The sequence below is a fragment of the Adiantum capillus-veneris genome, chromosome 3, assembly GCF_014529385.1.
Source record: "Adiantum capillus-veneris isolate H3 chromosome 3, ASM1452938v2, whole genome shotgun sequence".
NCBI classification, from domain to species: Eukaryota; Viridiplantae; Streptophyta; class Polypodiopsida; order Polypodiales; family Pteridaceae; genus Adiantum; species Adiantum capillus-veneris.
This window is the reverse complement of record NC_140933.1, coordinates 25,665,157-25,683,099: the sequence shown is the minus strand read 5'-3', so window position 1 is coordinate 25,683,099 and position 17,943 is coordinate 25,665,157.

Genomic DNA, 17,943 nt, shown 5'->3' with positions numbered 1-17,943 from the left:
CAAATATGAGAAGTAATAGTATGCTTCACAGACAACACAGTCAATGCATGAGCCTCACTACAAGAGGTACTTCACATTAGCGACGCTCGCAGTGCGACGCTCAAAAGTGAAAATCCACGGTGTCGCTATGGGCGTGATTGTCTTTGTTGCATAACGACGCTGATCGGGATAAAAAATAAATCGAGAGCGCCAAAAACTCAGATCTCATATCTGAGTTTCGACGCTCAAGCGAAAGAGATAAACCCGCGCTTTCCCTCTCCCCCCCCCCCCCCCCCCCCCCCCCCCCCCCCCCACACACACACACACACACACACACACACGCGCGCGAGGAGAGGAAGGAGAGCCAGGTATGCTCCTTCCCTGTCCTCTCTCTCATGTTCCCTTCCCCTCTTTCTCTCTCTCTCTCCCTCTCTCTCTCTCTCTCTCTCTCTCTCTCTCTCTCTCACATACACACACACACACACATTGTGTCTTTGAAAGAGAGAGAGAGAGAGAGAGAGAGAGAGAGAGGAAATAAAACAAAGAGAAAGACAAAGAGGGAGAGAGAGACAGAGAAAAAAAACCAAAGAGAGAGAGAGGGGGAGAAGACAAAAAGAGAGAAAATAGAGAGAGAGAGAGAGAGAGAGAGAGAGAGAGAGAGATAGTGTAAGGTCTCTGACCCGATCACAAGAGCACCCTTGTACCACGAAATGAATACAGTGGAATAAGTTACTATTTTTAGCAGTTTTTCAGATTCTGTCAGTGCCATGATGTTTAGAATGTTATAAAGATTCAAAATGTGAATTAAAAAAATTTTTGTGAAAAATTTCTAAAAATAGTAAGTTTTTGGTCACCCGACCCGTACAGTTTTGATCGTCTCAAAAAATTCACCCGTAGCCCAAATTTGAAAAAAATGCATTTTCGGATCCGGGGGCTGCTAAATATGGCAGGCACTTGGGCCAGTACACCTTAGTTAGAGCTTCGTATGGCAATTTACGGCATCAAAATCCGATTCGTATGACCCGTTTTAGCCTAGAACCAAATTTCCTAAAAATTGTCCAGGGAGGCACCGGGGGCCCAGGACTGTGTGGGAACAGGTCCCAGGCCACCCCAGATCAGCTTTAGCAGCTAGGGGGCGCCCTCTTACTTTGTGGAAGTCTTGGGAAAGCTGCCAAGCCTGCAACTCAGTCTCAGAACCAGTTAACCAAGCCAACCTGACACTTGGTGGGCAGAGAACTGGACATGCCATGCTTAACTGGAGAAGCTCCCAGATGCATTTAGCAACCCAGATCGATTTTCAGCCTGTAGGAGCCTATTTAAAGATCTGCATACACACACACATACACACACACTTATGATCACACACACACACACACACAGTGTATACACACACACCCACATACATTAAGGAGGTGCTGCCGAATCACACACCTATTAAAGAAGAAGCTAGGAGGGAGGTGCTGCCGAATTTTCATCCCAAGAAGCTCGATTAGATCAGAAAATCGAGAAGATTACCAGCTCTTAATCACGGTAATGACAGTTTAATTAATGCTATCTCAGAATCCCTTTCTCTACCACGAAAACAATTCTCGTACATTATGCCTATTCCTAGCCGAAAATCTCTATGACTACTCTCTAAACTCTCCTTATTCGTACTCTATTATGTAATCATCATTCCATAGCTGAATTATCAGCCATTCTTCACTCTCGATTAATGATTAGAGCATAATTATCAGAATCTTCTCTCTCTAGATAGCATAGTAATTAATCGGTAAGCTAGTATTTGTGCAGATTGAAGAGAATCACTATTGTAATCACTCATTAACATTATAGCTTAATTGAATTCATTTCTCTTATGCATTAAGACGTAATTAAGGAGAAATTAATCCGTCAATAAGTCTCTAAGAATTGGTTTTTCCTCACACATATGCATAGGGTAAATCTGCATCATCTAATTGCTAGGAAATAGTTTAATCATACTTAATCCGATTCTCTGGTAATTGCAATAGTGAAATCCTAATTATTCTTGATCATGTAAGCCGAGTAATTATCTTAGAGTCGGTTCTCATAGGATTATGTGCCATCCTTAATGATTGCTTAATGAAAGAAATCTAGATTCTCATATAGGAGGGATTAATTGATGTCACTAATCTACCCATTGGACTATTATGATGCTTGTGAACCTTAGCTCTTTCTCCAAGCTAATCATTTAAAGTAGTGAGAAATGGCCCCGGTTAAGAGGACGCGCTTCGGTGGTGCCCATGATCGCGAAGCAGGAACGAGCAATGTCAACGGGAAGGGGAAGGCTCCCATGGAGGAACAAATACCAGCCATCTCACGGGCCATCGATGAAGAAGTGGAAGAGGTAGATCATATTTTTATTCAAGTTGTTTAAATTAACATTGCATACGCTAGTTAGGAATGCTCATATCCCCAAACATGTTGGAGAAATCCGACGGAAACCTCGGCATTGAAATCATTATACATTAAGTTCTAAAGTAGGAAGGTAATGTTTGATGGGTATGATGTTTGCAAGAGGAAACAATGTCTGCTAGGAAAAATTTAGCTCGGCATGTTCATTTTATTTCCAATGTTGAATGAGTCCTGACCCCCCTACTGATCACAGGGGGCAGAGTTCCTCGTTAGGGCTCTTGAATCCACGACTTGCTTTTTATGCGGTGGATACCCACGACTTGCTTTCTATGCGGTGGGAACCCACGTCTTGCTTTCTATGCGGTGGGAGTGTCCATGACATGCTTTCTATGCGGTGGACATACCTAGTTGTATGGGCAGCTAGGCGACAACGGGAGGAGTGAACTCTCGCTGGAGGGGGGATGTTGTACCTCCAGAACATTGGAATTTAATAAGTTTGAGTAGAATTTTTACTAGAATTCTGTCTTGGTGTTGTTTGCAATACTGGTTGAAGGGTTGTTTTAACGAACCATGTGATTCGGAATTAAACAAGGAATATTTATGTTGAACAACATTTGTGGTAGTAATTAGGTCACACGAGGAAGTGTGAGTGTGGGGGTGGAAAGTGGGGGCTTGGCTCGGGTTGCCAATGCCTACGAGATGGGTGGTTCCGATTGGTCGGAACTCTCTGTCCCCATTGTGCTTACTTCGATATTAGTAATACTCATTGCCCCGAGAGCAGTGAAATCTCGAGAGTACGTGCCTCTGAAACATGGGAAAAAAGGCACTCGAGGTTTCTCTCCTCTTGGAAGGTGGGTCTTAGGATCGCTAGATAGTTACGTACGCTTCCCCTCCGAGGTGGAGCTAGATCTCGTTGCTAGTAGGCTCGAACTCGACTCACTTTGTGATGAGAGATCGTCCGCTAGTTGAACCCTGAACCATTTTGTTTGCTTCCGCTATAGATCTAGTGGCCACTAGGTTTACCATAAGATCCGTTGTTTGATACGACGGGGTGGGGACCTCACACCTGGTATCAGAGCTTAGGTTAGGCTGGGAAAATAAAGTCGTATTGTTTGAACATTTAAAAGGAACTGAAAGTATATAGGTAGTTGATACGAATTCCTTGCATTGGTGTTGCAGGAAGACCCCGTGCTCGAATATCGGAAGTTCCAAGTGTTTGAGCTTATTTATGAGCAAGCTCGAAGATCCCCAGTTTACCAGTTCAGGCGAGATGTCATGGAGATATTGTTGAAGGCTTATACGCCACACTCCACTCGCATTGATAAAGGATGGGAACTTGATTGGAAATTTCCAGTAGGGGTTTACTACATCAACGCTCAGAAGCTAGGATGCCTGGCTACCGACTTGAAGAAGATACGTTGGGGAGAAGAGTTGAGAGTGATAGAGATATTCTACTTGGTGCCCACACGATTGGACCAGACTGTTTCGGGCAACTCCAACCAAACCATCAACGACTGGCTCTTGGAGAAGGTCACCAATGTGATTCCAGCAAACCGAGTCAAAACCTTTGGATTACTGAAAGCGGAACTCCGGCCCGATATCTTAGTTTATTATCCCCTCAAGAATGTGTATAAGAACTATTACACGAATGAAGTAGTGCATCATGTCAATACCATTTCCTAGGCGTATGTTATACGCAATCCATAAAGCCATGTAATAAGCGGTCATCAGTCATTCTAAACCTTGAGGAATTTCGATTGTAATAAATTTCCACCAATAAAGTGCTTTTTGTCTCTGAATCTCTGTCTCTTGATAAAGTGGAATTTTGAATTTTATTAAAGTCTCGTGTCTATCTTGAAATTCAAGTAATGGTATCAAGAATTTCGTATAACCCATGTAGGTACTGCCTGTTGCTCTGTACTCGGCAGCGCAAGAGAAGAAGCTCCTCCTTAAGCAAGCCCAACCTCCGATCTTTAAGGGCGAGGGGGCAAATGTGGAGAGAGATGCGAAAGTATGGATGGAAGCCATGGATGATTACTTTGAAGCTGCAGGGACCCAACCCGTAAATCAGACCATGCTTGCGATGTTCCGCTTGACTGGCGATGCCAAAATATGGTGGAAGCAACATTGCAGAGACCTGGACATTAAAGGATCTTCCCAATCTTGGGAAGACATCAAAGCTGCGATAATGGGGCGTTACTTACCACCTGCCTATAGGACCTTGAGAATGAATGAATTCTTTTCACTTCGGCAGCTGAATTCAACTGTCGAAGAATACTATGCAAAGTTTGTCACTCTTCGGAGATATGCGCCTAAGATGACCTTGGAACAACAGGTGGCAAGGTTCTGTCAAGGACTAATCGATCCCTTGAACACTCGGTTGGAGGCTCTCAGGCCGTCAACACTACAGGATGCCTTGTTGAGGGCTAAACCTCTAGCTCTCGATGTACAAAAGGATAATCAGAATAGGAGGAATCATTGGGCAAAGAGGGCAAGGAACACTGCTTGGGACAATAGACCAGCCAACCAAACCTATAACCAGCGCCCTATTGTGGCTACCACTACAACCATGGAGTTCCCTGATGTTCGATGCTATGGTTGCGGCGAGCATGGACACTACAGATCCAATTGCCCCAGGAACATTCATGCAACCAACGCCAATGCCATACCCTTGAATACCCGTGGGCGTGGCCAAGCTAATGGAAGAGGAGGACGTGGAAGAATGAACAGAGGGCGAGGGCGTGGAGCTACCGCCAGAGTGAATGCCGCAGTAGTACAACCAACTGTGGGTGATGAAGCAGTGGAGAGAGCAACCCTACATGCTACAATTGACAATCCCAATGGTTGCGAGCAATACGCAGTCATTCATACGCCAGGATCTCTCAGAGGTGAACAAGTTAACTTCCTTATAGATTGTGGCAGTACTCTTTCATTTCTTTCACCCAGATGCATGAGAAAGCTTAAGCTAGATAAGTATCCGTCAAGCAAGCTAGTTGTCGAGTTAGCAAACGGCAAGGAGGTAGTATCTCAACACTCTGTAGGCAAAATTGACTTCGATTTAGGGGGACACCCAACTTCTGCTCAATTTCGAACCCTACCCTTAGGATTCTTTGATGGGATACTAGGGATGGACTGGCTAAAGCAAAATAGGGCCCACATACATTGTGCACAAGGGAATTTTACCTTTAGAGATAACTTGGGTAATGAAGCCTTAATCCAGGGGGAAAATGGGAGACCTAAGGCTACTCTAGTTAAGGCCAGCAGACTTTTGAAGGGACTAAGGAAGGGTCAACAAATATATGCAGTTAAACTCAACAAGGTGGACCAATCAGATACCTCACTTCGACCAAACTGGTTGAGAGAGTATGATGATGTATTCCCCGAAGACCTTACGAATCTTCCACCACACAGGGAGGTAGATCATGAGATTGAGACTATTCCTGGGTGTGAACCTATCTCAAAAAGACCTTATAAAATGTCACTTCCGGAGACCATCGAACTCAAAGAACAACTTAGGCAACTCATTGAGCAAGGATTCATTCGACCCAGTACTTCTCCTTGGAGTGCTCCAGTTCTTTTTCAGAAGAAGAAGGATGGGACCTTAAGGCTATGCATAGACTATCGTGGACTGAACCAGGTAACTGTCAAGAACAAGTATCCAATTCCAAGGATTGACGAACTTTTGGACGGACTCCACGGCGCCAAAATATTTACAAAGATAGATCTAAGGTCAGGATATTACCAAATCAGGATCAAGGAATCAGATATTCCGAAGACAGCTTTCAATACTAGGTATGGGCACTACGAATTCACAGTAATGTCTTTTGGTCTAACAAACGCTCCTGCAAGCTTCAACCGACTTATGCAGGATATTTTCAGACCTTACCTCGATGATTTTGTCTTGGTTTTCTTTGATGACATTCTGATCTATTCCAAAGACGAGGCAGATCACGAAGAACATGTTCGCAAAGTACTTGATCTTCTTCGGAAACACCAACTTTACGCTAAAGAGAGCAAGTGCACTTTTTTCTCACCAAAGGTCAACTATCTTGGATTTGTCATTTCGGCTGAAGGGATTTCAGTGGACCTAGACAAAGTCAAGGACATCGTTGACTGGCCTCAACCATCCACTGTCAGCGAAGTAAGGGGATTTCTTGGAATAACAGGATGGTACAGGATTTTTGTCAAGGATTATGCACGTATTGCTGCACCTTTGACGGAACTCCTGAAGAAAGGAATGAGGATCGATTGGAAGACCAAACACGAGTCTAGTTTTGCTAAGCTAAAAGAATTCTTGGTCTCAGCTCCTATTTTAAAGCTTCCAGACTTCATTAAGGAATTTGAAGTAGCGACAGATGCTAGTAAGTCTGCTCTAGGCGGAGTTCTTACTCAAGAAGGAAGACCGGTGGCATATACTTCACGAAAGTTGAGGGATCATGAGAAGAATTATCCCACTCATGATCTGGAACTTTTAGCAGTTATACATGCACTGAAGTTATGGAGACATTATCTTCTTGGACGCAAGTTTCAGTTGGTTACAGACCACAAGAGTTTAAAGTGGATTTTTACTCAACCCATTCTCAATATGCAACAACGGCGATGGATAGAGCTATTACAGGAATATGACCTTGACATAAAGTATAGACCAGGAAAGGAAAACGCAGTTGCAGATGGTCTTAGCCAAAAATCGTTTCTCGGAGCTATCTCTACTCCAAATAACCCTATGGGATGGAATCAAAGAAGCATCCCTCGAAGATCCAGAGTACCAACGTATGGCTTCATTAGTCCAGCAGAATAAGATGCCTAAAGCTAAAGACTACTCTCTTATGGGAGGATGTCTTTACTGCAGAAATAGACTCTGTGTACCCAGAGACCCAGCTTTAAAGAAGGCCATTCTATATGAAGCACACGATAGCCCTACATCCGGACACCCAGGCTATGCTAAAACTCTTCACGCCGTCAGAAGGAGTTATTTCTGGTCTGGAATGAAAGGAGACATACTTCGCTATGTGAGGCAATGTCTTTCTTGTCAACGGATAAAGGCCGAAAGGATCAAATTACCAGGGCAACTTCAACCTCTTGACATACCCCAGATGAAGTGGGAATGCATCAGTATGGATTTTGTTACAGGGTTACCTTCTACAAGAGGTTATGATTCTGTTTTCGTGGTTGTTGACATGCTCACAAAAGTGGCTCATCTAATACCCGTAAAGACAACCTTTACTGCTTCAGATATTAGTCGGGTATTCATCAAGAAGATTTTCAAGATACATGGTCTACCCAAGCGTATTGTCAGTGATAGAGATGCCAAGTTTACATCAAAATTTTGGACTTCTCTTTTCCAATCTATTGGGTCACAATTAGCTTTCAGTACAGCATACCATCCACAAACAGATGGGCAAATTGAAAGAGTTAATCAAGTCATTGAGGACATTCTCAGAGCCTATTGTTTGCAAGAACCAAAGAAGTGGTTACAATATCTACCTTTGGTAGAATATGCTTATAACTCTTCCGAACACAGAAGCATTGGAATGTCACCTTTCAAAGCTCTTTATGGACAGAACTGTTTAGCACCACTAAACTTTTCAGATCCAACCATTAGAGTAGAAGCCTCTAGAAAGATGTTAAAAGATATGGAAGCACATACTAGAGCCATTCGCCAGGACATTCAGGCAGCTCAAGATAGGTAGAAGCACTATGCAGATAAGAACCGCACAGATAGAACTTTCAAGGAAGGAGATAAGGTTTTTCTCCGAGTCCGACCTAAGAAAAGCAATTTATCGCTAGGCAGATACAAGAAGCTAAGCCCAAGGTATTGTGGACCATTTGAGATCGTTAAGGTTGTAAGTGACCAGGCCTACAAGCTAAAGTTACCCGCAAACTTGAAGGTTCATGATGTATTCCATGTCAGCTTACTCAAACCCTATATTCCCAATCCTGATCAATTCTTGGACTCATATCAGATAGTCATGCCAGCACAAGGAGTTCTCGAGCTCCAACCTGACTATGTACTTGAAACAAGAGAAAGAAAGTTACGCAACAGAACTATCACGGAGCATCTAGTAAAATGGAAGGATTACCCTCAAGAAGATGCAACTTGGGAGGACGAATCGACGCTCTTAAAAGATTACCCAAACTCATTCTTGAGATGAGGACATCTCAAATTTTTCACGTTGGGGAGGTTGTAAGGTCTCTGACCCGATCACAAGAGCATCCTTGTACCACGAAATGAATACAGTGGAATAAGTTACTATTTTTAGCAGTTTTCCAGATTCTGTCAGTGCCATGATGTTTAGAATGTTATAAAGCTTCAAAATATGAATTAAAATAATTTTTGTGAAAAATTTCTAAAAATAGTAAGTTTTTGGTCACCCGAACCGTCCAGTCTCGACCGTCTCGGAAATCTGCACCCGTACCCCGAATTTGAAAAAAATGCATTTTCGGACCCAGGGGGCTGCTAAATATGGCAGGTACTCGGGCCAGTACGCCTTAGTTAGAGCTTCGTATGGCAATTTACGGCATCGAAATCCGATTCGTATGACCCGTTTTAGCTTAGAACCAAATTTCCTAAAAATTGTCCAGGGAGGCACCGGGGGCCCGGGACTGTGTGGGAACAGGTCCCAGGCCACCCCAGATCAGCTTTAGCAGCTAGGGGGCGCCCTCTTACTTTGTGGGAGTCTTGGGAAAGCTGCCAAGCCTGCAACTCAGTCTCAGAACCAGTTAACCAAGCCAACCTGACACTTGGTGGGCAGAGAACTGGACTTGCCATGCTTAACTGGAGAAGCTCCCAGATGCATTTAGCAACCCAGATCGATTTTCAGCCTGTAGGAGCCTATTTAAAGACCTGCATACACACACACACACACACTTATGATCACACACACACACACACAGTGCATACACACACACCCACATACATTGGGGAGGTGCTGCCGAATCACACACCTATTAAAGAAGAAGCTAGGAGGGAGGTGCTGCCGAATTTTCATCCCAAGAAGCTCGATTAGATCAGAAAATCGAGAAGATTACCAGCTCTTAATCACGGTAACGACAGTTTAATTAATGCTATCTGAAAATCCCTTTCTCTACCACCAAAAAATTCTCGTACATTATGCCTATTCCTAGCCAAAAATCTCTATGACTACTCTCTAAACTCTCCTTATTCATACTCTATTATGTAATCATCATTCCATAGCTGAATTATCAGCCATTCTTCACTCTCGATTAATGATTAGAGCATAATTATCAGAATCTTCTCTCTCTAGATAGCATAGTAATTAATCGGTAAGCTAGTATTTGTGCAGATTGAAGAGAATCACTATTGTAATCACTCATTAACATTATAGCTTAATTGAGTTCATTTCTCTTATGCATTAAGACGTAATTAAGGAGAAATTAATCCGTCAATAAGTCTCTAAGAATTGGTTTTTCCTCACACATATGCATAGGGTAAATCTGCATCATCTAATTGCTAGGAAATAGTTTAATCATACTTAATCCGATTCTCTGGTAATTGCAATAGTGAAATCCTAATTATTCTTGATCATGTAAGCCGAGTAATTATCTTAGAGTCGGTTCTCATAGGAATATGTGCCATCCTTAATGATTGCTTTATGAAAGAAATCTAGATTCTCATATAGGAGGGATTAATTGATGTCACTAATCTACCCATTGGACTATTATGATGCTTGTGAACCTTAGCTCTTTCTCCAAGCTAATCATTTAAAGTAGTGAGAAATGGCCCCGGTTAAGAGGACGCGCTTCGGTGGTGCCCATGATCGCGAAGCAGGAACGAGCAATGTCAACGGGAAGGGGAAGGCTCCCATGGAGGAACAAAGACCGGCCATCTCACGGGCCATCGATGAAGAAGTGGAAGAGGTAGATCATATTTTTATTCAAGTTGTTTAAATTAACATTGCATACGCTAGTTAGGAATGCTCATATCCCCAAACATGTTGGAGAAATCCGACGGAAACCTCGGCATTGAAATCATTATACATTAAGTTCTAAAGTAGGAAGGTAATGTTTGATGGGTATGATGTTTGCAAGAGGAAAGAATGTCTGCTAGGAAAAATTTAGCTCGGCATGTTCATTTTATTTCCAATGTTGAATGAGTCCTGAGCCCCCTACTGATCACAGGGGGCAGAGTTCCTCGTTAGGGCTCTTGAATCCACGACTTGCTTTTTATGCGGTGGATACCCACGACTTGCTTTCTATGCAGTGGGAACCCACGTCTTGCTTTCTATGCGGTGGGAGTGTCCATGACATGCTTTCTATGCGGTGGACATACCTAGTTGTATGGGCAGCTAGGCGACAACAGGAGGAGTGAACTCTCGCTGGAGGGGGGATGTTGTACCTCCAGAACATTGGAATTTAATACGTTTGAGTAGAATTTTTACTAGAATTCTGTCTTGGTGTTGTTTGCAATACTGGTTGAAGGGTTGTTTTAACGAACCATGTGATTCGGAATTAAACAAGGAATATTTATGTTGAACAACATTTGTGGTAGTAATTAGGTCACACGAGGAAGTGTGAGTGTGGGGGTGGAAAGTGGGGGCTTGGCTCGGGTTGCCAATGCCTACGAGATGGGTGGTCCCGATTGGTCGGGAACTCTCTATCCCCATTGTGCTTACTTCGATATTAGTAATACTCATTGCCCCGAGAGTAGTGAAATCTCGAGAGTACGTGCCTCTGAAACATGGGAAAAAAGGCACTCGAGGTTTCTCTCCTCTTGGAAGGTGGGTCTTAGGATCGCTAGATAGTTAAGTACGCTTCCCCTGCGAGGTGGAGCTAGATCTCGTTGCTAGTAGGCTCGAACTCGACTCACTTTGTGATGAGAGATCGTCCGCTAGTTGAACCCTGAATCATTTTGTTTGCTTCCGCTATAGATCTAGTGGCCACCAAGTTTACCATCAGATCCGTTGTTTGATACGACGGGGTGGGGACCTCACAGATAGATTAAAAAAAAGTAGAGAAAATATGAAATGAAATGTTATATTAAGATTTAGGGTTAGGTCAAATATAAAATTACATTTAAAATTAGGTTAGATTAATATCTAAGATTAAGTTAGATTACATTTAACTTATATTTAAAATTTATGCTAAATTTTAAATTACGCTAGGCTTAAGATAAGGTTAAGATTTAAATTAGATTTAAAATTATGTTAGATTATATTTAGGTTTAAGTTAGATTTAGGTTTATGTTGATTTTAAGATTAGGTTAGATTTAGATTTACGCTAAAATTAAAATTATGGCAAGATTAAAGATTAGCTAGGTTAGATTAATTTAGGTTTATGATTTAAGATTGGATTACATTTAGGTTTATGTTGAGTTTAAGATTAGATTAAATTTAGATTTAAGATTAAAACAAGATTTAAAATTAGATTAGATGTAGATTTAAGTTAAACTACAGTTAGGTTTATGTTAGATTTAAGATTAGATTAGATTTAGATTTATGTTGAGTTTAAGATTAGATTAGATCTAGATTTATGTTAGATTTAAGATTAGATTAGATTAGGTTTAGGTTAGATTTTAGAGAGTGTCAATGAAGGCTTTGCCTAAAGAGAAAACACTAGGTACACAACAATATGTGTATTCCCATCAGAATCGGACACCTATTAAATCACCCACTAACCATGTTCAATTAGCTCAGAATCACCATATGTTCAATTAGGTTAGATTTTGGATTTAGTTTTTATATTAAAGTCTATCTTCGGGATAATGGAAAAAAATTAGAGTTACGTGAACGGTGATACTTCTCTTCCTCTCTACGGATGCGACCTTAAGTTGGAAAGCTTTCAACGACATAATACTCAAATTGGAGGCCAACATGTAATGTGCTAAGTAATCCCTCGAACAAGGATCTGTTGTGAAGAGATGTTAAGATGCTGTGAATTGCTACAGCTAGAGAAGAGGCAAAGGGGCTTTGTCCACTACATGCACTATCATGTAGATGTGGGTATGTAGACTTATCATATCCACAAATATAGGCATTGATCAATAAAGATGAGATTATAACCCGGTGGTTCTGATCTCCGTGCACCTTTAGACCGAGGTGTGCGGGGATCGGACATGACTAGAGAATGTGAGGTAGTTTATAGAGTGCGAACAAAGAGAGAGAGAGAGAGAGAGAGAGAGAGAGAGAGAGAGAGATAAGACGGAGGATGCCAATAGAAGATTAAATTTTATGTCCAAGTTATAAGGTTTTTACATTCATTATGAGTAATGACAAGGATGTGGGGCCGTCCAACCAAAACACCTATCTCTCAGCAATGATCTTATGTCCTTGTAATCAATGCAAGCATGCTGTGTGACGGACAAGATGCGTTTCTTTGCAGCACTTTCACGAATTTTGCGAGTTTGATCCATCTATTATAGATCGAGTTGTTGCCAATTATAACTCATCGAACGCTTTGGTCAAGCAGCATACGTGAGGCCACAAGATGTAGCCTCTGACAGCTCGGAGGATGATCATGCAGACCACATTCCCAACGAGGCAATGTTTGAGCCCGAGATCGATGAAATGATCGAGACGATTATGGATTCAGAAAGGCTTATCTATGATGATATGGAAAGTGAAGCCGATACGCCATTGTATAATAAAGCACGTGTGTCTAGATTGAAGGCGCTCCTCGTTCTTCTCAACATGCAAGCACACAAGCATCACAACACTTTTCAGGTGATCTATTACAATTTGTTTACTTCAATAAAAAACTCTAGATGTATAATGATCTGATAGATCACTTACACAAGTGTACCACATTTTTTTCGCTGTGTAGATTTCTCAAAGAGCACATACTACCAGTTGATAATGTTATGTCAGATTCCAGAGAGGAAGCAAGAAAGATCTTGCAGAAGTTGGGGATGGATTACAATTCGATTCACACTTGTCCTAACGACTGTATTATTTTCAGAGGGGAATACATAGACATGGAGTGTCCAAAATGTGATTCCGAGAGATATCCAGTAGATCTCCATGGACAAAAAATTCCACAAAAGGTTTTGCGACACTTTCCTCTACTTCCTCACATCAAGCATTTCTTTGAATGTTAGTCCACGGACGCCCTAGCGTCATGGAACGAGGAGAACAGATCTTCGGATGTGTACTACGGATTCCTGCAGATTGCATAGCCTGGAAACATATAGATGATACATGGCCGGATTTTGCCAAGGAAGCTCAAAATTTGTGCATAGGCCTGGCTATGAATGACGTAAATCCATTTGGTCAAAGATCAACATCTTACAGTGTATGGCCCGTTGTCATCGTCAACTACAACATTCCCCCGTGGTTGACTACCAAGAAGGGGCACCTATTTCTAAGCTTGATTGTGCCGGGGTGGTATAAAGTGAAGAATATGGATGTGTATCTTTTTGCCACTATTGGAAGAGCCACAACAATTGTGGATTGGCATAGAAGTGGTGGATATGAGCCGTCACACAGGTCAACAGAATGCTTTGATCAGAGGCATTCTAATGTGGACCATGCATGACTATCCCGGACTAACAAAATGCTCAGGTGATTTACACTCAAACTCAAACACTATAAATCTTGGTTTTTCTCAAGCTTATCTATTGTTGTGTGTATACATGCAGGGCTTCAAACAAGCAAATACAAAGCACCAAGCGGATACACCTCTCTCTCTCTCTCTCTCTCTCTCTCTCTCTCTCTCTCTCTCTCTCTCTCTCTCTCTCTCTCTCTCTCTCTCTCTCTCTACATAGAAATCCCTCTCCCTATTATCTATAGTATAGATTATAACTTATCCATGTTTTCTTCTCCATTCAATATTAAGATTAAATGTGTGTGTGTTTAATGCAGGTATGGATCATTATGAGTTTCTTTCTTTTTTGTCACCCCAGCAGAGGAGGTGGTACGAGGAGCATCATCGCTCTAGAGCACCATCACGTCGTTCCACTCCTTCAGCGTCTCCCTCTGTTTCGAAGCATTCAGTGCGCTCCGAAGCTTCAATGTCGACGAGACAATCTTCACACTCGTTTGGGCACCGACGCTGTAGTGGTGGTGGCAACGGTTGCTGTGGAGATGCCCCCACTGATGCCTTGACACCGCCTCGTGTTTGATGAGTCTCCTTACCTTCCCCTTCTTTGCTCGCCCCCACATCAGCCACGGCATCGCCATCGATGCCAGGTTTTGTGCGGCTATCGATCGTTCCTAGCTACACACCACTAGCTACTCCTCCGAGAGTCACCCCAGTCGACACTCCTTGCTTCGAGGCCCAGACTCCAGTGGAGACACCTGACGTCCATACCCCCATCAAGACGCCGCTAGAGACCCCTGTCCAGACACCCAGGTTCACGTGTCACAGCAAAAGGGATTACCGTACTCGATTGACATCAGTGGTAGCATCATCTTGGATGACGAAGGCAAGAAGGTGATCTTGCGCATGCATGGTCTTTGCTCTTAGGTGTTTAGACACTACATACTAAACAGCTGGAGTGAAGTGCCAAATGAATTAAAAGATAGATTCATTGGCATGCTGCATGAAGAGTTTCCTATGTCAAGTCGGGATGAGCGCTTCAATGAAGACCTGATGAAGGTTCGAATGTGCGAATACTGCAAGCACAAGCGTTCTGAAGTACAAAAAGCAATAAAGCATGGGTGGAACAAACCAGATTGACTGGCCAAAGAAGATTGGAAGAATGCAAAGCCAGTAGCTTGCGAGAATCCTGACAAGTGGAAGCAACAAAAGGAGGCAGCCAAAGCGCGAGTAGAGGCAAGGAGCTTGCACCACTTGGGGAGTGGCGGGTGGGCATCATTTGAGGCCGATTTTGTAAGTGTTTTTGCATTGCTCATGGTAGTTACGTCTATTTGTACTTTTAAATTCTAACATAATGAATTCTTTGTATGTTTTGAACAGCGGTCGATGACATGACGTAACTGTTGGGGTGTAGGCCAGGTGGCCGTGGGAAACCACCCTTGTACACTTTATCTCACCTAATCAATATAGGGAGAAAAAGAGGTAGAGTTGAGTCTTCTCTTTCTTCTCCACTAACCCACACAGTGGCTGCCTGTGCATCTCCCACTTCCCCATATCTCTTCTTCCCCTCTCTTGCACACACTCCGTACGCGCTACACACGCTCATCTATAGGTATTAGAGCTCAAGGCATCCGACCCCGAGCCCTGACTCACAGTGCACACAGCGACCCTCATCGGAATTTGGGGAGCATTGAAAGCCTTGGAAAATCAGAGCCAGTAGGTCGAGCATCACAGAGATCGAGGAGCAATCGAGCCTCGTAGCTTGGCTTGGGGATTTCGGGCAGCCTGTACCGGGCAGTAGGAGCCATGAGGAGTCTCGATAAGGGTCAAAGCTAATCGAATAGCTCAAGAGCTGCGAGCACACAGTAGCTTTTCCCTGTGTAGAAAAGAATGCGCTCTGTTGTTGTAGTTTTGCCAGCATCGATGTGCGCCATGATACCAATATTGTGGTAGTCTTTTCAAGGGTACTTCTCGCTTTTTCGCCATCAGCTGCCATGGCAATCACAAAAGACCTTTTTTGGAAACACTTCTATCTGAGGGAACGTGAGCCCATCTCGTGGTCTCATACCACTGAGAAGTAACAGCAGAAGAGGAAGCAGTGTGGAAGCTCGCTGCATTCTTGAGGCCGGCAAATGAAGAAACGCCATTAGACTTTCGATACTCTTGAGCACCCTTGCTACTGGACGCATGCAGAGGAGTGGCTGAGGAGCTGATTCTAGCCACAGTAGAAGCCATTGGGGGCTGCAAGGAAGAAGAGGGCGACGTCGCCCAGAGACTTAACCAAGACCCTGACAGGAAGAGAATGAGGTGGTGAACTACAGCTTGGCTAAGGCGATGTAGCTTGAGGTATTATAGCCTTGGATGCAAATCGAATGCATAGCAAGAATTCAGGCTGGTAGCGAAGCTTTGGGGAATCGGGCATTGTGCAAGCAGTCGAGGCCAAGCAATGCAGTAATTCGGGCAGCAATGTCGTGAGCAGAGGAGCCTATGTGTGTGTATTCAGGCAACGTTGACCAAGGCCGAGCAAGACGTCCACACACACACACAATGCCGCAAGGCAGCGATCTTGTGATGGTGGTGGTACAAACACACACACACACACACACACACACACACATACACACACCCATAACCCCCTGCAACTCGTCAGATTTGACTGAGAAATTGATTTTTTTTAAAAGCCATAAAACTTCTTTGTGTGCAAGGGCTCTCTCCCATGCGAGACCTCAACCAACCTCCCTTAATCACCTCGTAGTTAAGTCCACGAGCCCCCCCGCCCGCCCGGACTCCTTGATCCCGCTTGAAACACAGCTGACAACACAAGAAGCACTCTTTTCAGCCACCTTGGAGACAATAGCTTGAGAGAGAGTGAGAGAGACAGATAGAGAGCTTGACGCCATGCTTGCGAGCGAGCACAAGAGACCGAGTTTGACAAATTTGAGGCAATCTTTGTAGATCAAGCAAAATCTGCAATCGATACCGATCCGACTCGGTATTGACCGCTCGAGCATTGGCGTTTTACGGCTATTCGGCTAGCCACTTCCGCCCGGCGGCAGAAGGCGACATCAACATCGACACCGCTCATGCGCACCGGCTCGACACTCCTCATTGCGGCGGATTTCCGACATCCGACCCACACCGGGCGCTTCCCCACATGAGCGCGTTCCCGCGATCGACGACCGTGCTTGCGACATGCACGGGTGAGGTACCTCTATCATGGAGGAGTGACACCCGGCATCAGCACCGAGTGCACCGATCACCCTGTACTACACAGTTTATGGATACGACACCTTTGGCGGCTATTCGACTAGCATATTTCTGCCCGGCGGTAGAAATCGGCACATAGCGACACCGACACGAAGGTTACAGGCTACAGGGGGGTTTTTCCAGCCCATTCACTCACAGATTCTCCAGGTTACCAGACACAGCGCTTTGACGACTTGGCAGTCATTTTGACAGCAGATTCTCTGCAGACACATGCGTTCACAGATGCATTTTGTTGTGCGCACACATAGTGCTACTGAGCTCTTTTGAGAGCAAATATCCCCGCAGGGATCACTTTCACTGCATGCAGCAGTTCTTGGCGCCTGTTTGAGCATGGTTTTACTCATGTACGTTGAGTTGCGGACACTGCCCACTGTACTACGTGTGGAGCCATTTTTGGCTATTTGGGCAGTTTTTTTCCAGGCCGTTTCTGAGACTCGGACCGGAAGAGCCCTTTCAGAGACTGTGGCTAGTCCATTTGTGTTTGCATTAGCCTTTTGGAGGGTCGATAGCGTGAGGTTTTTTTTTGAGCTGGGGTGTGCTCGAATGTTGAGACACCTTCGGTGATACAGGTAGCTGGAGTTTCCCTTTACGGTACCCTCGCCATAGGATATGTATCTGGACGGTTATTTATGCTTTTGACGCTGAGTTGGCACTCACATAGCAGTGGTTTTGTGCAGCAGATGCCCAGTTAGTGCAGTTGGCACATTTATATACATTTTGAGTTGAGTTTTGACTCCTCATACAAAGGAGACTCTGCCGGATTTACTTCCCGAGAGTCGTGCCTTCCATAGTTGGCACTTTTGAGTCTATTTCGGTTGAGATTTTACTCCC